The sequence below is a fragment of the Rhinichthys klamathensis genome, unplaced genomic scaffold (genome assembly GCF_029890125.1).
Source record: "Rhinichthys klamathensis goyatoka isolate OS25496 unplaced genomic scaffold, OSU_Roscu_1.1 h1tg000123l_1, whole genome shotgun sequence".
Classification (NCBI taxonomy): domain Eukaryota; kingdom Metazoa; phylum Chordata; class Actinopteri; order Cypriniformes; family Leuciscidae; genus Rhinichthys; species Rhinichthys klamathensis.
In genome coordinates, this window is record NW_026606660.1 from 6,465,162 (window position 1) to 6,491,186 (window position 26,025).

At 42.2% G+C, this 26,025-nt stretch overlaps 1 protein-coding gene across 4 annotated transcripts in view; it reads right to left on the minus strand.

Annotated features, from left to right (window-relative positions):
• The window catches only part of ptk2ba (protein tyrosine kinase 2 beta, a), an 82,551-nt gene that overhangs the window by 20,232 nt on the left and 36,294 nt on the right, over positions 1-26,025 (minus strand). The gene's annotated exons all lie outside the window — the stretch shown is intronic.

Genomic DNA, 26,025 nt, shown 5'->3' on the forward strand with positions numbered 1-26,025 from the left:
GAGCTTTGTGACATGGTGGAAGTAGCCATCAGAGGATGGGTACATGGTGGCCATAAAGGGATGGACATGGTCAGAAACAATGCTCAGGTAGGCCGTGGCATTTAAACGATGCCCAATTGGCACTAAGGGGCCTAAAGTGTGCCAGGAAAACATCCCCCACACCATTACACCACCACCACCAGCCTGCACAGTGGTAACAAGGCATGATGGTTCCATGTTCTCATTCTGTTTACGCCAAATTCTGACTCTAACATCTGAATGTCTCAACAGAAATCGAGACTCATCAGACCAGGCAACATTTTTCCAGTCTTCAACTGTTCAATTAGGTGAGCTCTTGCAAATTGTAGCCTCTTTTTCCTATTTGTAGTGGAGATGAGTGGTACCCGGTGGAGTCTTCTGCTGTTGTAGCCCATCCGCCTCAAGGTTGTGCGTGTTGTGGCTTCACAAATGCTTTGCTGCATACCTCGGTTGTAACGAGTTGTTATTTCAGTCACTGTTGCCCTTCTATCAGCTCGAACCAGTCTGGCCATTCTCCTCTGACCTCTGGCATCAACAAGGCATTTCCGCCCACAGAACTGCCGCTCACTGGATGTTTTTTCTTTTTCGGACCATTCTCTGTAAACCCTAGAGATGGTTGTGCGTGAAAATCCCAGTAGATTAGCAGTTTCTGAAATACTCAGACCAGCCCTTCTGGCACCAACAATCATGCCACGTTCAAAGTCACTCAAATCAACTTTCTTCCCCATACTGATGCTCGGTTTGAACTGCAGGAGATTGTCTTGACCATGTCTACATGCCTAAATGCACTGAGTTGCCGCCATGTGATTGGCTGCTTAGAAATTAAGTGTTAACGAGCAGTTGGACAGGTGTACCTAATAAAGTGGCCGGTGAGTATATTATTATTAACATTTTTATTTTATCATTTTTATTTTATATGTAATATATTTAATTTTTTATTATTATTATTATATATTTTAATTTTTGTATATATTATTTACCGACCACTTATAGTGTTAGTCAGTATGATTTACATGTTTATTTAAATTTTTAATATAACTTTTAACATTTTAATTGTATAATGTTTAATATTTTTATATAATTTTTATATATTTTATTATTAAGTTGGCTTGGAGAGCCAACTTACTGATATTGTACTTAAACTTATTAAGTTGGCTTGTGAGAGCCAACTTACTGATGTTGTATTTAAACTTATTAAGTTGGCTTGTGAGAGCCAACTTACTGATGTTGTATTTAAACTTATTAAGTTGGCTTGTGAGAGCCAACTTACTGATGTTGTATTTAAACTTATTATTATTATTAAGTTGGCTTGTGAGAGCCAACTTACTGATGTTGTATTTAAACTTATTATTATTATTATTAGTGGTGCTTGCCTATGGCGAAGCAACACTATTGTTATCTCACATACTTATTATTCTTATTCTTCTTATTCTTATTCTTCTGGCCACTTTTTGACGCGCTACTCCTCCCGCAGTTTTTGTCACAGACCCATGAATGAGGTGTCAAAACGTGCGGCCTGTTCGGGAATGGTGTGCTATGACTTTTCTAAGAGATCGGGGGTACGATGGTCGCCCCAGGGGCGAAAAACGGCCCAAAAAAATCCCATAGACTTAACATTGCGAAAAACTTTGACGAGTCGTAGCTCGGAACGAGGATGTCGCAGAAACGTGAAATTTGCCACATTTGAAGAGGCTGACAGACTCTGTAAGAACATACCACACAATGGGGTAAAAGTTGCACCCCTGTGGGGCAGGAGCTGCCCAAAGTTGCCCCATTGACTTACTATGGTGTAGGACGGCCCATGAAATGCATGCGTTTCTCCTACTATGGTAAATTACATAGGGATTTTGTATTGAACATAGCTGTGGGTCACAGTGTCATAGAGACAAGGGGGCGGACTCATTTTACTCAGACAACCAATCAGTCTCTCAGGATCATTGTGAAGCTATCAAGCCACGCCCTAGCAACCATTTAGAGCACCTTAGCAACAACTCCCATAGACTTCCATTGAAAGAGATCGAAGGGATATCTCTGGACTCAATTGTCATAGAAACATGAGGGTGGTCTCGTTTGACTCGGGGCAGCAAACAGCCAATCATGAGTCACCTCAACACTTCCTAGCCACGCCCTAGCAACCATTGTCGAGCACCTTAGCAACCAAAATCCAAAGAGGAATATCGTCCATTCTGAATGTCACAGAGGCATGGGAGTTGGTTTATATCATTCATACTGACAAGCAGCCTTTGGAGTTTCATGATTGGCAGCTGCCAAGCCACTCCCTAGCAACCAAACAGAGTACCCTAGCAACCATTTTGCAAGACCTACATCTCTGCATCAGAACATCGTATAGAGATGGGGGTTGGTTTATACATTCACATTGACTTTGGAGCTTCATGATTGGCAGCTGCCAAGCCACTCCCTAGCAACCAAACAGTGTACCCTAGCAACCGTTTTGCAAGACCGATATCTCTGCATCAGAACATCGTATAGAGATGGGGGTTGGGTCTTTTGACTCATGCTAGCAAACAGGACTTGCTACATGCTACACATGCTAGCAGTGAATAGCTACATGCTAATATTGATTAGCTAAGTGCTAAATCATGCCAATAAAATGCTACAAACTCAACAGTAACCATCTTTGACAACTACCAACCACCTAGTAACACCATAGCAACCACACAGATTACCCTAGCAACCACCTAAAACACCCTAGCAACTGCCTAGCAACGCCCTAGCAACCACCCAGAACACCCTAGCAACCGCCTAGCAACCACCCAGGATACCCTAGCAACTGCCTAGCAACACCCTAGCAACCACCCAGAACACCCTAGCAACTGCCTAGCAACGCCCTAGCAACCACCCAAATTACCCTAGCAACCGCCTAGCAACCACCCAGGATACCCTAGCAACTGCCTAGCAACCACCCAGAACACCCTAGCAACCGCCTAGCAACCACCCAGAACACCCTAGCAACCATCCAGAATACCTTAGCAACAACCTAGCAACACCCTAGCAACCACCCTGAACACCCTAGGAATGCCGTAGCAACCACACAAATTACCCTAGCAACCGCTTAGCAACCACCCAGGATACCCTAGCAACTGCCTAGCAACGCCCTAGCAACCACCCAGAACACCCTAGCAACCGCCTAGCAACACCCTAGCAACCACCTAGTAATACCTTAGCAACCATGCTAGCAACATGCTAAACATGCTAGCATCATGCTAGCAACATGCTAATCATGCTAGCATAATGCTAGCAACATGCTATTCATGCTAGCATGATGCTAGAAACATGCTAATCATGCTAGCAACTAGCTACAAACATGCTAGCAACAGGCTAATCATGCTAGCATCATGCTAACAACATGCTAATCATGTTAGCATCATGCTAGCAACATGCTAATCATGCTAGCATCATGCTAGCATCATGCTAGCAACATGCTAGCAATATGCTAGCAACATGCTAATCATGCTAGCATCATGCTAGCAACATGCTAATCATGCAAGCATCATGCTAGCAACATGCTAGCAACATGCTAAACATGCTAGCATCATGCTAGCAACATGCTAATCATGCTAGCATCATGCTAGCAACATGCTAGCAACATGCTAAACATGCTAGCATCATGCTAGCAAGATGCTAGCAACATGCTAGCAACATGCTAAACATGCTAGCATCATGCTAGCAACATGCTAAACATGCTAGCATGATGCTAGCAATATGCTAATCATGCTAGCATGATGCTAGCAATATGCTAATCATGCTAGCATGATGCTAGCAATATGCTAATCATGCTAGCATGATGCAAATAATGCTAGCATCTAACTAAAACATGTTTGCAACATTCTTATTTTTGCTAGCATCATGCTAGCAACATGCTAGCATAATGGGAGAATCTAACTAAAACATGCTAGTAACATGCTTATAATGCTAGCATGATGCTAGCAACATGCTAATCATGCTAGCATGATGCTAGCAACATGCTAATCATGCTAATCATGCTAGCATCTTGGTAAAAACTAGCTAACCGCACGCTAGCAACCGAGCGGCGAGTTTTGCCACTGCAAGCACCACTTCACATTTTCTTCTGGAAATGTACATTCTAGTGTTGTGATTACTATTCACCTTGACAAAACTTCGGCACGCTACTCCTCCCGCACGTTTTCTCGTAGACCCATGAATGAGGTATCAAATCAACCGGTTCATTGAGGAGAGGTGTGCTATGTCTTTTCTAAGCGATCGGTTGTACGATGATCGTCCGGCGGGCGATAAATTGGACGAAAAAAGTCCCATAGACTTAACATTGGCACAAAATTTGTGAGATCATATCTTTTGACCAGAAGGTCATAGAGACTTGGGTTTGGCCTCTTTTGACTCGGCCTATCAAGCAGCCAATAAGTAATGTCCTAAAATCTTCATAGCCACACCATAGCAACCAGTTACAGCACCCTAGCAACCATAAAACTACATTTCCAAGCCATATCTCAGCTCCAGAATATAGTAGAAACATGGAGTTTGGCTTTTTTGACTTAGACTGTCAACTAGTCTTTAAATATCATCTCATAAACTGTATAAGCACACCATAGCAACCATATAGAGTACCCTAGTAACCACCTGAACACATGAAAAAGCCATATCTCAGCACCAGAACATTGTACAGACATGGTTGTTGGCTCGTATGCAATCATTTACCACACCCTAGCAACCGAGCGGCGAGTTTTGCCACTGCAAGCACCACTTCACATTTTCTTCTGGAAATGTACATTCTAGTATTGTGATTACTATTCACCTAGACAAAACTTCGGCACGCTACTCCTCCCGCACGTTTTCTCGTAGACCCTTGAATGAGGTATCAAATCGACCGGTTCATTGAGGAGAGGTGTGCTATGTCTTTTCTAAGCGATCGGTTGTACGATGATCGTCCGGCCGGCGATAAATTGGACGAAAAAAGTCCCATAGACTTAACATTGGCACAAAATTGTGAGATCATATCTTTTGACCAGAAGGTCATAGAGACTTGGGGTTGGGCTCTTTTGACTCAGACTATCAAGCAGCCAATAAGTAGTGACATAATAACTTCATATTCGCGCCCTAGCAACCACTTAGGCCAGCCTAGCAACCATACAACAACATATTCGAGCCATATCTCAGCTCCAGAAAATAGAAGAAACATGGAGTTTGCCTTTTTTGACTCAGACTGTCAACTGGTCTTTAAATATCATCTCATAAACTGTATAAGCACACCATAGCAACCATATAGGGAACCCTAGTAACCATACAAACACATGAATAAGCCATATCTCAGCACCAGAACATCGTACAGACATGGTTGTTGGCTCGTATGTACCACATGTACCAATCATGTACCACACCCTAGCAACCGAGCGGCGAGTTTTGCCACTGCAAGCACCACTTCACATTTTCTTCTGGAAATGTACATTCTAGTTATTATTATTCTTCTTACTCAAAATTTACAACTGCTACTCCTCCTAGAGCTTTAACTCCACATACTCCAAACTCGGCACGGACACTCAAACTGTTCTGACTCGGTATGCTATATCTTTTCTAACTGATCGGACTTACGGTTTTCCTAAAAATGACGATCAAAGTCGGAAAAAACTCCCATTGACTTTACATTGCGGAATCTTCAGATTTTCAAACTCCCCAACTGTCAAAAATTCAAATGTAAATCCCTTGAAACCCTAGACTGAATCAAACTGCCATTCTATACACTATATGAGCCAATGAGACTCATTCAAACTCATAAACTCATCTATCTATGACACTTATCCATCTATCTATCTACTTTAAACTAAATTAAACTTCAAACTAAATTAAACTTTAAACTTCAAACTAATTTAAACTTCAAACTTATTTAAACTTTAAACTTCAAACTTATTTAAACTTTAAACTTCAAACTAATTTAAACTTTAAACTCATAAACTCGTACACTTATAAACTCATACACTTATAAACTCATGAATTCATACACTTATGAACTCAAACTCATAAATTAATAAACTCTGAACTCTTACTCATTTAAACTTATAAACTCTAAACTCATAAATTCATACACTTATAAACTCATGAACTTATAAATGCATTAATTCATACACGTATGAACTCTCATGAATTCATACACTTATGAACTTTTAAACTCATAAATAGTTCACCATAGCAAACACCCAGAACACTCTAGCAACTGCATAGCAACCACCCAGAACACCCTAGAAACCAACTGAAATACCTTAGAACACCCTAGCAACACCATAGCAACCACCCACAATACCTTAGAACACCCTAGCAACCACATAATATACCTTAGAACACCCTAGCAACCATACAGAACACCCTAGCAACCACCCAAAATACCTTAGAACACCCTAGCAACCACCCAAAATGCCTTATAACACCCTAGCAACACCCTAGCAACCACCCAAAATAACTTAGAACACCCTAGCAACCACCCAAAATACCTTAAAACACCCTAGCAACACCATAGCAACCACCCAAAATACCTTAGAACACCCTAGGAACACCCTAGCAACCACCAAAAATACCTTAGAACACCCTAGCAACACCCTAGCAACCACCCAAAATAACTTAGAACACCCTAGCAACCACCCAAAATGCCTTATAACACCCTAGCAACACCCTAGCAACCACCCAAAATACCTTAGAACACCCTAGCAACCACCCAAAATAACTTAGAACACCCTAGCAACACCATAGCAACCACCCAAAATACCTTAGAACACCCTAGCAACACCCTAGCAACCACCAAAAATACCTTAGAACACCCTAGAAACACCCTAGCAACCACCCAAAATACCTCAGAACATCCTAGCAACACCCTAGCAACCACCAAAAATACCTTAGAACACCATAGCAACACCATAGCAACCACCCAGAACACCCTAGCAACCACCCAAAATACCTTAGAACACCCTAGCAACCACCCAGAACACCCAAGCAACCACCAAAAATACCTTAGAACACCCTAGCAACCACCCAAAATACCTTAGAACACCCTAGCAACACCATAGCAACCACCCAAAATACCTTAGAACACCCTAAGAACACCCTAGCAACCACCCAAAATGCCTTAAAACACCCTAGCAACACCATAGCAACCACCTAAAATACCCTAGAACACCCTAGCAACCACCCATAACACCCTAGCAACCACTCAAAATACCTTAGAAACCACCTAGCAACCACCCACAACACCTTAGCAACCCACTAGAAACACCCTAGCAACATTTAATTACTTGAAACTATACTTTGAACTTTAAACTATTTAAAACTTTAAACTACTTTAAACTACTTTAAACTAATTTAAACTTCAAACTACTTTAAAATTCAAACTTGTTTAAACTTTAAAATGCTTTAACTTTCAAACTAATTTAAACTTCAAACTACTTTAAAATTCAAACTAATTTAAACTTTAAATTAATTTAAACTACTTTAAACTTTAAACTAAGTTAAACTATAAACTACTTTAAACTAATTTAAACTTTAAACTAATGTAAACTTCAAACTACTTTATACTTCTTCAAACTTTGCGGTCCAAACTTTCACAAGCCAACTTAAAGTTTGTCTCGACGAACTTTTTCTAGTTAGTGGTGCTTGCCTATGGCGAAGCAACACTATTGTTATCTCACATACTTATTATTCTTATTATTATTATTCTTCTGGCCACTTTTTGACGCGCTACTCCTCCCGCAGTTTTTGTCACAGACCCATGAATGAGGTGTCAAAACGTGCGGCCTGTTCGGGAATGGTGTGCTATGACTTTTCTAAGAGGTCGGGGGTACGATGGTCGCCCCAGGGGCGAAAAACGGCCCAAAAAAATCCCATAGACTTAACATTGCGTCAAACTTTGACGAGTCGTAGCTCGGAACGAGGATGTCGCAGAAACGTGAAATTTGCCACATTTGAAGAGGCTGACAGGCTCTGTAAGAACATACCACACAATGGGGTAAAAGTTGCACCCCTGAGGGGCAGGAGGGGCCCAAAGTTGCCCCATTGACTTACTATGGTGTAGGACGGCCCATGAAATGGGCCGTCCTACACCATAGAAACCGCTTTTGTATTGAACATAACTCTGGATCACAGTGTCATAGAGACAAGAGGGCGGGCTCATTTTACTCAGACAACCAATCAGTCTCTCAGGATCATTGTGAAGCTATCAAGCCACGCCCTAGCAACCATTTAGAGCTCCTTAGCAACAAGTTCCATAGACTTCCATTGAAAGAGATCAAAGGGATATCTCAGGATATAAGTGTCATAGAAACATGAGGGTGGGCTCGTTTGACTCGGGCCAGCAAACAGCCAATCCTGAATCACCTCAACACTTACTGGCCACGCCCTAGCAACCATTGTCGAGCACCTTAGCAACCAAAATCCAAAAAGGGATATCTTCCATTCTGAATGTCACAAAGGCGTGGGAGTTGGTTTATATCATTCATACTGACAAGCAGCCTTTGGAGTTTCATGATAGGCAGCTGCCAAGCCACTCCCTAGCAACCAAACAGAGTACCCTAGCAACCATTTTGCAAGACCTATATCTCTGCATCAAAACATCGTATAGAGATGGGGGTTGGTTTATACATTCACATTGACTTTGGAGCTTCATGATTGGCAGCTGCCAAGCCACTCCCTAGCAACCAAACAGAGTACCCTAGCAACCATTTTGCAAGACCAATATCTCTGCATCAGAACATCGTATAGAGATGGGGGTTGGGTCTTTTGACTCATGCTGGCACACAGGACTTTCAACATGCTAAACATGCTAGCTGTGAATAGCTACATGCTAATATTGATTAGCTAAGTGCTAAATCATGCCATGAACATTATAAAAACTCTATAGTAACCAAATGTGAACACTACCAACCACCTAGTAACACCATAGCAACCATCCAGAATACCATAGCAACCACCTAAAACACCCTAGCAACCACCCAAAACACCCTAGCAACCGCCTAGCAACACCATAGCAACCACCCAGAATACCCTAGCAACCGCCTAGCAACACCCTAGCAACCACCCAGAACACCCTAGCAACTGCCTAGCAACACCCTGGCAACCACCCAGAATACCCTAGCAACCACCTAGCAACACCCTAGCAACCACCCAGAATACCCTAGCAACTGCCTAGCAACCACTCAGAACACCCTAGCAACCACCCAGAACACCCTAGCAACCGCCTAGCAACCACCCAAAACACCTTAGCAACCACCCAGAATACCCTAGCAACCGCATAGCAACAACATAGCAACCACCCAGAACCGCCTAGCAACCGCCTAGCAACACCCTAGCAACCACCCAGAACACCCTAGCAACCGCCTAGCAACACCCTAGCAACCAACCAGAACACCCTAGCAACCCCCTAGCAACACCCTAGCAACCACCCAGAACACCCTAGCCACCGCCTAGCAACCACCCAGAATACCCTAGCAACCGCATAGCAACACCATAGCAACCACCCAGAACACCCTAGCAACCGCCTAGCAACGCCCTAGCAACCACCCATAATACCCTAGCAACCACCTAGTAACACCTTAGCAACCATGCTAGCAACATGCTAGCAACATGCTAAACATGCTAGCATGATGCTAGCAATATGCTAATCATGCTAGCATCTAGCTAAAACATGTTTGCAACATGCTTATTTTTGCTAGCATCATGCTAGCAACATGCTAATCATGCTAGCATCATGCTAGCAACATGCTAATCATGCTAGCATGTTGGTAGCATGATGCTAACAACATGCTAATCATGCTAGCATGTTGGTAGCATGATGCTAACAACATGCTAATCATGCTAGCATGATGCTAGCATGATGCTAACAACATGCTAATCATGCTAGCATTATGCTAGCAACATGCTAATCATGCTAGCATCATGCTAGCAACATGCTAGCAACATGCTAATCATGCTAGCATCATGCTAATCATGCTAGCATCATGCTAGCATCATGCTAGCAACATGCTAATCATGCTAGCAACATGCTAATAATGCTAGCATAATGCTAACAACATGCTAATCATGCTAGCATGATACTAGCAACATGCTAATCATGCTAGCATCTTGGTAAAAACTAGCTAACCGCACCCTAGCAACCGAGCGGCGAGTTTTGCCACTGCAAGCACCACTTCACATTTTCTTCTGGAAATGTACATTCTAGTTAGTGGTGCTTGCCTATGGCAAAGCAACACTATTGTTATTGTGCATACTTATTATTCTTCTTCTTCTGGACAAAAGTTTGGCGCGCTACTCCTCCCGCAGTTTTTGTCACAGACCCATGAATGAGGTGTCAAAACGTGCGGCCTGTTCGGGAATGGTGTGCTATGACTTTTATAAGGGATCGGGGGTACGATGGTCGCCCCAGGGGCGAAAAACGGCCCAAAAAAATCCCATAGACTTAACATTGCGAAAAACTTTGACGAGTCATAGCTCAGAGCTCGGATTTCTCAGAAACCTGTGATTTACCACATTTGAAGAGGCTGACAGGCTCTGTAAGAAAATACCTCACAATGGGGTAAAAGTTGCACCCCTTGGGGGCAGGAGCTGCCCAAATTTTTCCCATTGAAAATTTTCTAGTACAGCATTTACTATTTCGGGAAAAAATTTTGGCGCACTCCTCCGCCTGCAGCTTTTGTCACAGACCCATGAATGAGGCATCAAATCGTGCAGCCTATTGAGGAGAAGTGTCCTATGACTTTTAATAAGAGATTGGGGGTACGGTGTTCGCCCCACGGGCGAACAAACTTCCAAAAAATCCCATAGACTTAACATTGCGACAAACTTTGACGACTCATAGCTCCGAACGAGGATTTCACAGAAACGTGTGATTTGCCACATTTGAAGAGGCTGACAGGCTCTGTAAGAGCATACCTCACAATGGGGTAAAAGTTGCACCCCTGGGGTGCAGGAGCTGCCCAAAGTTTCCCCATTGACTTACAATGGTGTGGGACGGCCCATGAAATGCATGCGTTTCTCCCACTATGGTAAATTACATAGGGATTTTGTATTGAACATAGCTCTGGGTCACAGTGTCATAGAGACAAGGGGGCGGACTCATTTTACTCGGACGACCAATCAGTCTCTCAAGATCATTGTGAAGCTATTAAGCCACGCCCTAGCAACCATTTAGAGCTCCTTAGCAACAAGTTCCATAGACTTCCATTGAAACAGATCAAAGGGATATCTCAGGATATAAGAGTCATAGAAACATGAGGGTGGTCTCGTTTGACTCGGGGCAGCAAACAGCCAATCCTGAATCACCTCAACACATCCTAACCCCTCCCTAACAACCATTGTCAAGCACCTTAGCAACCAAAATCCGAAGAGGGATATCTTCTATTCTGAATGTCACAAAGGCGTGGGAGTTGGTTTATATCTTTCATAGTGACAAGAAGTATTTGGAGTTTCATCATTGGCATCTGCCAAGCCACTCCCTAGCAACCAAACAGAGAACCCTAGCAACCATTTTGCAAGACCTACATCTCTGCATCAGAACATCGTATAGAGATGGGGGTTTGTTTTTAAATCATTCATACTGACAAGCAGCCTTTGGAGTTTCATGATTGGCAGCTGCCAAGCCACTCCCTAGCAACCAAACAGAGTACCCTAGCAACCATTTTGTAACAGCTATATCTCAGCATCAGAACACTGTATCGCGATGGGGGTTGGGTCTTTTGACTCATGCTAGCACACAGGACTTTCAACATGCTAAACATGCTAGCTGTGAATGGAGTTTCATGATTGGCAGCTGCCAAGCCACTCCCTAGCAACCAAACAGAGTACCCTAGCAACCATTTTGTAACAGCTATATCTCAGCATCAGAACACTGTATCGCGATGGGGGTTGGGTCTTTTGACTCATGCTAGCACACAGGACTTTCAACATGCTAAACATGCTAGCTGTGAATAGCTACATGCTAATATCGATTAGTTAAGTGCTAAATCATGCCAAGAAAATGTTAAGGACTCCAATAATAACCATCTGTGACAGCTACAAACCACCTAGTAACAACATAGCAACCACCCAGAACACCCTAGCAACCACCCAGAATACCCGAGCAACCACCTAGCAACACCCTAGCAACCACCAAGAATACCCTAGCATCTGCCTAGTAACGCCCTAGCAACCACCCAGAACACCCTAGCAACCGCCTAGCAACGCCCTAGCAACCACTCAGAACATCCTAGCAACCACCTAGCAACTCCATAGCAACCATCCAGAACACCCTAGCAACCACCCAGAACACCCTAGCAACCATCTAGAATACCCTAGCAACCGCCTAGCAACACCATAGGAACCACCCAGAATACCTTGGCAACCGCCTAGCAACCACCTGAAACACCCTAGCAACCGCCTAACAATGCGCTAGCAACCACCCAGAATACCCTAGCAACTGCCTAGCAACCACCCAGAACACCCTAGCAACCGGGTGGTGTTTTTTGCCACTGCAAGCACCACTTCACATTTTCTTCTGGAAATGTACATTCTAGTTAGTGGTGCTTGCCTATGGCAAAGCAACACTAGTGTTATTGTGCAAACTTATTATTCTTATTATTCCACACAAAGTTTGGCGCGCTACTCCTCCCGCAGCTTTTGTCACAGACCCACGAATGAGGCGTCAAAACGTGCGGCCTGTTCGGGAATGGTGTGCTATGACTTTTATAAGGGATCGGGGGTACGATGTTCGCCCCAGGGGCGAAAAACCGGCCGAAAAATCCCATAGACTTAACATTGCGTCAAACTTTGACGAGTCGTAGCTCGGAACGAGGATGTCGCAGAAACGTGTAATTTACCACATTTGGAGAGGCTGACAGGCTCTGTAAGAACACACCACACAATGGGGTAAAAGTTGCACCCCTGGGGGGCAAGAGGGGCCCAAAGTTTCCCCATTGACTTACTATGGTGTAGGACGGCCCATGAAATGGGCCGTCCTACACCATAGAAACCGCTTTTGTATTGAACATAACTCTGGATCACAGTGTCATAGAGACAAGAGGGCGGGCTCATTTTACTCAGACAACCAATCAGTCTCTCAGGATCATTGTGAAGCTATCAAGCCACGCCCTAGCAACCATTTAGAGCACCTTAGCAACAACTCCCATAGACTTCCATTGAAAGAGATCGAAGGGATATCTCTGGACTGAATTGTCATAGAAACATGAGGGTGGTCTCGTTTGACTCGGGGCAGCAAACAGCCAATCATGAGTCACCTCAACACTTCCTAGCCACGCCCTAGCAACCATTGTCGAGCACCTTAGCAACCAAAATCCAAAGAGGAATATCGTCCATTCTGAATGTCACAGAGGCATGGGAGTTGGTTTATATCATTCATACTGACAAGCAGCCTTTGGAGTTTCATGATTGGCAGCTGCCAAGCCACTCCCTAGCAACCAAACAGAGTACCCTAGCAACCATTTTGCAAGACCTACATCTCTGCATCAGAACATCGTATAGAGATGGGGGTTGGTTTATACATTCACATTGACTTTGGAGCTTCATGATTGGCAGCTGCCAAGCCACTCCCTAGCAACCAAACAGTGTACCCTAGCAACCGTTTTGCAAGACCGATATCTCTGCATCAGAACATCGTATAGAGATGGGGGTTGGCTATTTTGACTCATGCTAGCAAACAGGACTTGCTACATGCTACACATGCTAGCAGTGAATAGCTACATGCTAATATTGATTAGCTAAGTGCTAAATCATGCCAATAAAATGCTACAAACTCAACAGTAACCATCTTTGACAACTACCAACCACCTAGTAACACCATAGCAACCACACAGATTACCCTAGCAACCACCCAGAACACCCTAGCAACTGCCTAGCAACTGCCTAGCAACCACCCAGAACACCCTAGCAACCGCCTAGCAACCACCCAGGATACCCTAGCAACTGCCTAGCAACACCCTAGCAACCACCCAGAACACCCTAGCAACTGCCTAGCAACGCCCTAGCAACCACCCAAATTACCCTAGCAACCGCCTAGCAACCACCCAGGATACCCTAGCAACTGCCTAGCAACACCATAGCAACCACCCAGAACACCCTAGCAACCGCCTAGCAACCACAAAATATACCTTAGAACACCCTAGCAACCACCCAGAACACCCTAGCAACCACCCAAAATACCTTAGAACACCCTAGCAACCACCCAAAATAACTTAGAACACCCTAGCAACCACCCAAAATACCTTAGAACACCCTAGCAACACCATAGCAACCACCCAAAATACCTTAGAACACCCTAGCAACACCCTAGCAACCACCAAAATACCTTAGAACACCCTAGCAACCACCCAAAATACCTTAGAACACCCTAGCAACCACCTAAAATACCTTAGAACACCCTAGCAACACCATAGCAACCACCCAAAATACCTTAGAACACCCTAGCAACACCCTAGCAACCACCCGAAATACCTCTGTAAGAATATATAAAAATATACAGTAATCAGAACACCCTAGCAACCGCCTAGCAACCACCCAGAACACCCTAGCAACCATCCAGAATACCTTAGCAACAACCTAGCAACACCCTAGCAACCACCCTGAACACCCTAGGAATGCCCTAGCAACCACACAAATTACCCTAGCAACCGCTTAGCAACCACCCAGGATACCCTAGCAACTGCCTAGCAACGCCCTAGCAACCACCCAGAACACCCTAGCAACCGCCTAGCAACACCCTAGCAACCACCTAGTAATACCTTAGCAACCATGCTAGCAACATGCTAAACATGCTAGCATCATGCTAGCAACATGCTAATCATGCTAGCATAATGCTAGCAACATGCTAATCATGCTAGCATGATGCTAGAAACATGCTAATAATGCTAGCAACTAGCTACAAACATGCTAGCAACAGGCTAATTATGCTAGCATCATGCTAGCAACATGCTAATCATGCTAGTAACATGGTAGCAACATGCTAATCATGCTACAAATATGCTAGAAACATGCTAATCATGCTAGCATCATGCTAGCAACATGCTAATCATGCTAGCATCATGCTAGCAACATGCTAATCATGCTAGCATCATGCTAGCATCATGCTAGCAACATGCTAATCATGCTAGCAACATGCTAGCAATATGCTAGCAACATGCTAATCATGCTAGCATCATGCTAGCAACATGCTAATCATGCTAGCATGATGCTAGAAACATGCTAATAATGCTAGCAACTAGCTACAAACATGCTAGCAACAGGCTAATTATGCTAGCATCATGCTAGCAACATGCTAATCATGCTAGTAACATGGTAGCAACATGCTAATCATGCTACAAATATGCTAGAAACATGCTAATCATGCTAGCATCATGCTAGCAACATGCTAATCATGCTAGCATCATGCTAGCAACATGCTAATCATGCTAGCATCATGCTAGCATCATGCTAGCAACATGCTAATCATGCTAGCAACATGCTAGCAATATGCTAGCAACATGCTAATCATGCTAGCATCATGCTAGCAACATGCTAATCATGCTAGCATCATGTTAGCAACATGCTAGCAACATGCTAAACATGCTAGCATCATGCTAGCAACATGCTAATCATGCTAGCATCATGCTAGCAACATGCTAGCAACATGCTAAACATGCTAGCATCATGCTAGCAAGATGCTAGCAACATGCTAGCAACATGCTAAACATGCTAGCATCATGCTAGCAACATGCTAAACATGCTAGCATGATGCTAGCAATATGCTAATCATGCTAGCATGATGCTAGCAATATGCTAATCATGCTAGCATGATGCTAGCAATATGCTAATCATGCTAGCATGATGCAAATAATGCTAGCATCTAACTAAAACATGTTTGCAACATTCTTATTTTTGCTAGCATCATGCTAGCAACATGCTAGCATAATGGGAGAATCTAACTAAAACATGCTAGTAACATGCTTATAATGCTAGCATGATGCTAGCAACATGCTAATCATGCTAGCATGATGCTAGCAACATGCTAATCATGCTAATCATGCTAGCATCTTGGTAAAAACTAGCTAACCGCACGCTAGCAACCGAGCGGCGAGTTTTGCCACTGCAAGCACCACTTCACATTTTCTTCTGGAAATGTACATTCTAGTGTTGTGATTACTATTCACCTAGACAAAACTTCGGCACGCTACTCCTCCCGCACCTTTTGTCGTAGACCCATGAATGAGGTGTCAAATCAACCGGTTCATTGAGGAGAGGTGTGCTATGTCTTTTCTAAGCGATCGGTTGTACGATGTTCGTCCGGCGGGCGAAAAATTTGCCGAAAAAAGTCCCATAGACTTAACATTGGCAAAAAATTTGTGAGATCATATCTTTTGACCAGGAGGTCATAGAGACTTGGGATTGGGCTCTTTTGACTCGGCCTATCCAGAAGCCTATAAGTAGTGACATAACAACTTCATGGCCACGCCCTAGCAACCACTTAGGGCACCCTAGCAACCATAAAACTACATTTACAAGCCATATTTTAGCTCCAGAATATAGTAGAAACATGGAGTTTGCCTTTTTTGACTCAGACTGTCAACTAGTCTTTAAATATCATCTCATAAACTGTATAAGCACACCATAGCAACCATATAGAGTACCCTAGTAACCATACAAACACATGAATAAGCCATATCTCAGCACCAGAATATCGTACAGACATGGTTCTTTGCTCGTATGCAATCATGTCCAACAACCTAGCAACCGAGCGGCGAGTTTTGCCACTGCAAGCACCACTTCACATTTTCTTCTGGAAATGTACATTCTAGTATTGTGATTACTATTCACCAAGACAACACTTCGGCATGCTACTCCTCCCGCATTTTTTGTCGTAGACCCATGAATGAGGTGTCAAATTGACCGGCTCATTGAGGAGAGGTGTGCTATGACTTTTCTAAGTGATCTGTTGTACGATGTTCGTTCAGCAGCCGATAAATCGGACGAAAAAATTCCCATAGACTTAACATTGGCACAACATTTGTGAGATAATATCTTTTGACTAGAAGGTCACAGAGACTTGGGGTTGGGCTCTTTTGACTCGGCCTATCAAGCAGCCAATAAGTAGGGGCATAACAACTTCATGGCCACGCCCTAGCAACCACTTATGCCACCCTAGCAACCATAAAACAACATTTACAAGCTATATTTCAGCTCCAGAAAATCGTAGAGACGTGGAGTTCGGCTTTTTTGACTCAGACTGTCAACTAGTCTTCTAATATCATCTCATAAACTGTATAAGCACACCATAGCAACCATATAAGGTACCCTAGTAACCATACAAACACATAAATAAGCCATATCTCAGCACCAGAACATCGTACAGACGTGTTTTTTGTCTCGTATGCAATCGTGTGCCACACTCTAGCAACCGAGCTGCGAATTTTGCCACTGCAAGCACCACTTCACATTTTCTTCTGGAAATGTACATTCTAGTGTTGTGATTACTATTCACCTAGACAAAACTTCGGCACGCTACTCCTCCCGCACCTTTTGTCGTAGACCCATGAGTGAAGTGTCAAATCGACCGGTTCATTGAGGAGAGGTGTGCTATGACTTTTCTAAGCGATCGGTTGTACGATGTTCGTCCGGCGGGCGAATAAATCGGCCAAAAAAAGTCCCATAGACTTAACATTGGCACAAAATTTGTGAGATCATATCTTTTCACCAGAAGGTCATAGAGACTTGGGGTTGGGCTCTTTTGACTAGGCCTATCAAGAAGCCAATAAGTAGTGATATAACAACTTCATAGCCGTTCCCTAGCAACCACTTAGGGCACCCTAGCAACCATAAAACTATATTTCCAAGGCATATTTCAGCTCCAGAAAATAGTAGAAACATGGAGTTTGGCTTTTTTGACTCAGACTGTCAACTAGTCTTTAAATATCATCTCATAAACTGTATAAGCACACCATAGCAACCATATAGGGTACCCTAGTAACCATACAAACACATGAATAAGCCATGTCTCAGCTCCACAATATCGTACAGACATGGTTGTTGGCTCGTATGCAATCATGTACAACACTGTACATGCGGCGAGTTTTGCCACTGCAAGCACCACTTCACATTTTCTTCTGGAAATGTACATTCTAGTTAGTGGTGCTTGCCTATGGCGAAGCAACACTATTGTTATCTCACATACTTATTATTCTTCTTATAATTAGTGGTGCTTGCCTATGGCGAAGCAACACTATTGTTATCTCACATACTTATTATTCTTCTTATAATTATTATTATTCTTCTGGCCACTTTTTGACGCGCTACTCCTCCCGCAGTTTTTGTCACAGACCCATGAATGAGGTGTCAAAACGTGCGGCCTGTTCGGGAATGGTGTGCTATGACTTTTCTAAGAGATCGGGGGTACGATGGTCGCCCCAGGGGCGAAAAACGGCCCAAAAAAATCCCATAGACTTAACATTGCGAAAAACTTTGACGAGTCGTAGCTCGGAACGAGGATGTCGCAGAAACGTGAAATTTGCCACATTTGAAGAGGCTGACAGGCTCTGTAAGAACATACCACACAATGGGGTAAAAGTTGCACCCCTGGGGTGCAGGAGCTGCCCAAAGTTTCCCCATTGACTTACTATGGTGTAGGACGGCCCATGAAATGGGCCGTCCTACACCATAGAAACCGCTTTTATATTGAACATAACTCTGGATCACAGTGTCATAGAGACAAGAGGGCGGGCTCATTTTACTCACACAACCAATCAGTCTCTCAGGATCATTGTGAAGCTATCAAGCCACGCCCTAGCAACCATTTAGAGCACCTTAGCAACAACTCCCATAGACTTCCATTGAAAGAGATCGAAGGGATATCTCTGGACTGAATTGTCATACAAACATGAGGGTGGGCTCGTTTGACTCGGGGCAGCAAACAGCCAATCCTGAATCACCTCAACACTTACTGGCCACGCCCTAGCAACCATTGTCGAGCACCTTAGCAACAAAAATCCAAAGAGGAATATCGTCCATTCTGAATGTCACAGAGGCATGGGAGTTGGTTTATATCATTCATACTGACAAGCAGCCTTTGGAGTTTCATGATTGGCAGCTGCCAAGCCACTCCCTAGCAACCAAACAGAGTACCCTAGCAACCATTTTGCAAGACCTACATCTCTATATCAGAACATCGTATAGAGATGGGGGTTGGTTTATATAATTCATACTGACAAGCAGCTTTTGGAGTTTCATTACTGGTAGCTGCCAAGCCACTCCCTAGCAACCAAACAGAGTACCCTAGCAACCATTTTGCAAGACCTACATCTCTGCATCAGAACATCGTATAGAGATGGGGTTTGGGTCTTTTGACTCATGCTAGCACACAGGACTTTCAACATGCTAAACATGCTAGCTGTGAATAGCTACATGCTAATATTGATTAGCTAAGTGCTAAATCATGCCATGAACATTATAAACTCTATAGTAACCAAATGTGAACACTACCAACCACCTAGTAACACCATAGCAACCATCCAGAATACTATAGCAACCACCTAAAACACCCTAGCAACCACCCAAAACACCCTAGCAACCGCCTAGCAACACCATAGCAACCACCCAGAATACCTTAGCAACCGCCTAGCAACACCCTAGCAACCACCCAGAACACCCTAGCAACCGCCTAGCAACACCCTAGCAACCACCCAGAATACCCTAGCAACCACCTAGCAACACCCTAGCAACCACCCAGAATACCCTAGCAACCACCTAGCAACACCCTAGCAACCACTCATACCACCCTAGCAACCGCCTAGCAACACCCTAGCAACCACCCAGAACACCTTAGCAACCACCCAGAATACCCTAGCAACCGCATAGCAACCACCCAGAACACCCTAGCAACCGCCTAGCAACACCCTAGCAACCACTCAGAACACCCTAGCAACCACCTAGCAACACCCTAGCAACCACTCAGAACACCCTAGCAACCACCTAGCAACACCCTAGCAACCACCCAGAACACCCTAGCAACCACCTAGCAACACCCTAGCAACCACCCAGAATACCCTAGCAACCACCTAGCAACACCCTAGCAACCACTCAGAACACCCTAGCAACCACCTAGCAACACCCTAGCAACCACCCAGAACACCCTAGCAACCGCCTAGCAACACCCTAGCAACCACCCAAAACACCCTAGCAACCACCTAGCAACACCCTAGCAACCACCCAGAACACCCTAGAAACCGCCTAGCAACCACCCAAAACACCTTAGCAACCACCCAGAATACCCTAGCAACCGCATAGCAACACCATAGCAACCACCCAGAACACCCTAGCAACTGCCTTGCATCATCATAGCAAAATCCAAGAACACCCTAGCAACCGAGCGGCGAGTTTTGCCACTGCAAGCACCACTTCACATTTTCTTCTGGAAATGTACATTCTAGTGTTGTGATTACTATTCACCTAGACAAAATTTCGGCACGCTACTCCTCCCGCACCTTTTGTCGTAGACCCATGAATGAGGTGTCAAATCGACCGGTTCATTGAGGAGAGGTGTGCTATGTCTTTTCTAAGCGATCGGGTGTACGATGTTCGTCCGGCGGGCGATAAATCAGCCGAAAAAAGTCCCATTGACTTAACATTGGCACAAAATTTGTGAGATCATATCTTTTGACCAGAAGGTCATAGAGACTTGGGGTTGGCCTCTTTTGACTCGGCCTATCAAGAAGCCAATAAGTAGTGACATAATAACTTCATAGCCCTGCCCTAGCAACCACTTAGGGCAGCCTAGCAACCATACAACAACATATTCAAGCCATATCTCAGCTCCATAAAATAGAAGAAACATGGAGTTTGCCTTTTTTGACTCAGACTGTCAACTAGTCTTTAAATATCATCTTATAAACTGTATAAGCACACCATAGCAACCATATAGGGTACCCTAGTAACCACCTGAACACATGAATAAGCCATATGTCAGCACCAGAACATCGTACAGACATGGTTGTTGGCTCGTATGCAATCATGTACAACACCCTACCAACCGAGCGGCGAGTTTTGCCACTGCAAGCACCACTTCACATTTTCTTCTGGAAATGTACATTCTAGTTATTATTATTATTCTTCTTACTCAAATTTACAACTCTAACTCCTCCTAGAGCTTTAACTCCACATACTCCAAACTCGGCACGGACACTCAAACTGTTCTGACTCGGTATGCTATATCTTTTCTAACTGATCGGACTTACGGTTTTCCTAAAAATGACGATCAAAGTCGGAAAAAACTCCCATTGACTTTACATTGCGGAATGTTCAGATTTTCAAACTCCCCAACTGTCAAAAATTCAAATGTAAATCCCTTGAAACCCTAGACTGAATCAAACTGCCATTCTATATACTATATGAGCCAATGAGACTCATTCAAACTCATAAACTCATATATCTATGACACTCATCTATCTATCTACTTTAAACTAAATTAAACTTCAAACTAAATTAAACTTTAAACTTCAAACTAATTTAAACTAATTTAAACTTCAAACTAATTTAAACTTTAAACTCATAAACTCGTACACTTATAAACTCATGAATTCATACACTTATGAACTCATAAATTAATAAACTCTGAACTCTTTCTCATTTAAACTTATAAACTATAACCTCATACACTTATAAACTCATGAAATCATACACTTATGAACTCAAACTCATAAATTAATAAACTCTGAACTCTTACTCATTTAAACTTATAAACTCTAAACTCATAAATTCATACACTTATAAACTCATGAACTTATAAATGCATTAATTCATACACGTATGAACTCTCATGAATTCATACACTTATGAACTTTTAAACTCATAAATAGTTCACCATAGCAAACACCCAGAACACCCTAGCAACTGCATAGCAACCACCCAGAACACCCTAGAAACCAACTGAAATACCTTAGAACACCCTAGCAACACCATAGCAACCACCCACAATACCTTAGAACACCCTAGCAACCACAAAATATACCTTAGAACACCCTAGCAACCACCCAGAACACCCTAGCAACCACCCAAAATACCTTAGAACACCCTAGCAACCACCCAAAATAACTTAGAACACCCTAGCAACCACCCAAAATACCTTAGAACACCCTAGCAACACCATAGCAACCACCCAAAATACCTTAGAACACCCTAGCAACACCCTAGCAACCACCAAAATACCTTAGAACACCCTAGCAACCACCCAAAATACCTTAGAACACCCTAGCAACCACCTAAAATACCTTAGAACACCCTAGCAACACCATAGCAACCACCCAAAATACCTTAGAACACCCTAGCAACACCCTAGCAACCACCCGAAATACCTCAGAACATCCTAGCAACACCCTAGCAACCACCCAAAATACCTTAGAACACCATAGCAACACCATAGCAACCACCCAGAACACCCTAGCAACCACCCAAAATACCTTAGAACACCCTAGCAACCACCAAAAATACCTTAGAACACCCTAGCAACCACCCAGAACACCCTAGCAACCACCCAAAATACCTTAGAACACCCTAGCAACACCCTAGCAACCACCCAAAATACCTTAGAACACCCTAGCAACACCATAGCAACCACCCAAAATACCTTAGAACACCCTAACAACACCCTAGCAACCACCCAAAATACCTTAAAACACCCTAGCAACACCATAGCATCCACCTAAAATACCCTAGAACACCCTAGCAACCACTCAAAATACCTTAGAAACCACCTAGCAACCACCCACAACACCTTAGCAACCCACTAGAAACACCCTAGCAACATTTAATTACTTGAAACTATACTTTAACCTTTAAACTACTTTGAACTTTAAACTATTTAAAACTTTAAACTACTTTAAACTACTTTAAACTAATTTAAACTTCAAACTACTTTAAAATTCAAACTTATTTAAACTTTAAACTACTTTAACTTTCAAACTAATTTAAACTTCAAACTACTTTAAAATTCAAACTAATTTAAACTTTAAACTAATTTAAACTACTTTAAACTTTAAACTAAGTTAAACTATAAACTACTTTAAACTAATTTAAACTTCAAACTAATTTAAACTTTAAACTAATTTAAACTTCAAACTACTTTAAACTTCTTCAAACTTTGCGGTCCAAACTTTCACAAGCCAACTTAAAGTTTGTCTGGACGAACTTTTTCTAGTTATTAAGTTGGCTTGTGAGAGCCAACTTACTGATGTTGTATTTAAACTTATTATTATTATTAAGTTGGCTTGTGAGAGCCAACTTACTGATGTTGTATTTAAACTTATTATTATTATTATTATTATTATTCTTCTTACTCAAATTTACAACTCTAACTCCTCCTAGAGCTTTAACTCCACATACTCCAAACTCGGCACGGACACTCAAACTGTTCTGACTCGGTATGCTATATCTTTTCTAACTGATCGGACTTACGGTTTTCCTAAAAATGACGATCAAAGTCGGAAAAAACTCCCATTGACTTTACATTGCGGAATGTTCAGATTTTCAAACTCCCCAACTGTCAAAAATTCAAATGTAAATCCCTTGAAACCCTAGACTGAATCAAACTGCCATTCTATATACTATATGAGCCAATGAGACTCATTCAAACTCATAAACTCATATATCTATGACACTCATCTATCTATCTACTTTAAACTAAATTAAACTTCAAACTAAATTAAACTTTAAACTTCAAACTAATTTAAACTAATTTAAACTTCAAACTAATTTAAACTTTAAACTCATAAACTCGTACACTTATAAACTCATGAATTCATACACTTATGAACTCATAAATTAATAAACTCTGAACTCTTTCTCATTTAAACTTATAAACTATAACCTCATACACTTATAAACTCATGAAATCATACACTTATGAACTCAAACTCATAAATTAATAAACTCTGAACTCTTACTCATTTAAACTTATAAACTCTAAACTCATAAATTCATACACTTATAAACTCATGAACTTATAAATGCATTAATTCATACACGTATGAACTCTCATGAATTCATACACTTATGAACTTTTAAACTCATAAATAGTTCACCATAGCAAACACCCAGAACACCCTAGCAACTGCATAGCAACCACCCAGAACACCCTAGAAACCAACTGAAATACCTTAGAACACCCTAGCAACACCATAGCAACCACCCACAATACCTTAGAACACCCTAGCAACCACAAAATATACCTTAGAACACCCTAGCAACCACCCAGAACACCCTAGCAACCACCCAAAATACCTTAGAACACCCTAGCAACCACCCAAAATAACTTAGAACACCCTAGCAACCACCCAAAATACCTTAGAACACCCTAGCAACACCATAGCAACCACCCAAAATACCTTAGAACACCCTAGCAACACCCTAGCAACCACCAAAATACCTTAGAACACCCTAGCAACCACCCAAAATACCTTAGAACACCCTAGCAACCACCTAAAATACCTTAGAACACCCTAGCAACACCATAGCAACCACCCAAAATACCTTAGAACACCCTAGCAACACCCTAGCAACCACCCGAAATACCTCAGAACATCCTAGCAACACCCTAGCAACCACCCAAAATACCTTAGAACACCATAGCAACACCATAGCAACCACCCAGAACACCCTAGCAACCACCCAAAATACCTTAGAACACCCTAGCAACCACCAAAAATACCTTAGAACACCCTAGCAACCACCCAGAACACCCTAGCAACCACCCAAAATACCTTAGAACACCCTAGCAACACCCTAGCAACCACCCAAAATACCTTAGAACACCCTAGCAACACCATAGCAACCACCCAAAATACCTTAGAACACCCTAACAACACCCTAGCAACCACCCAAAATACCTTAAAACACCCTAGCAACACCATAGCATCCACCTAAAATACCCTAGAACACCCTAGCAACCACTCAAAATACCTTAGAAACCACCTAGCAACCACCCACAACACCTTAGAACACCCTAGCAACCACATAATATACCTTAGAAACACCCTAGCAACCACCCAGAACACCCTAGCAACCACCCAAAATACCTTAGAACACCCTAGCAACCACCCAAAATGCCTTAGTAACCCACTAGCAACACCCTAGCAACATTTAATTACTTGAAACTATACTTTAACCTTTAAACTACTTTGAACTTTAAACTATTTAAAACTTTAAACTACTTTAAACTACTTTAAACTAATTTAAACTTCAAACTACTTTAAAATTCAAACTTATTTAAACTTTAAACTACTTTAACTTTCAAACTAATTTAAACTTCAAACTACTTTAAAATTCAAACTAATTTAAACTTTAAACTAATTTAAACTACTTTAAACTTTAAACTAAGTTAAACTATAAACTACTTTAAACTAATTTAAACTTCAAACTAATTTAAACTTTAAACTAATTTAAACTTCAAACTACTTTAAACTTCTTCAAACTTTGCGGTCCAAACTTTCACAAGCCAACTTAAAGTTTGTCTGGACGAACTTTTTCTAGTTATTATTATTATTCTTCTTACTCAAATTTACAACTCTAACTCCTCCTAGAGCTTTAACTCCACATACTCCAAACTCGGCACGGACACTCAAACTGTTCTGACTCGGTATGCTATATCTTTTCTAACTGATCGGACTTACGGTTTTCCTAAAAATGACGATCAAAGTCGGAAAAAACTCCCATTGACTTTACATTGCGGAATGTTCAGATTTTCAAACTCCCCAACTGTCAAAAATTCAAATGTAAATCCCTTGAAACCCTAGACTGAATCAAACTGCCATTCTATATACTATATGAGCCAATGAGACTCATTCAAACTCATAAACTCATATATCTATGACACTCATCTATCTATCTATCTATCTACTTTAAACTAAATTAAACTTCAAACTAAATTAAACTTTAAACTTCAAACTAATTTAAACTAATTTAAACTTCAAACTAAATTACACTTTAAACTTCAAACTAATTTAAACTTTAAACTCATAAACTCGTACACTT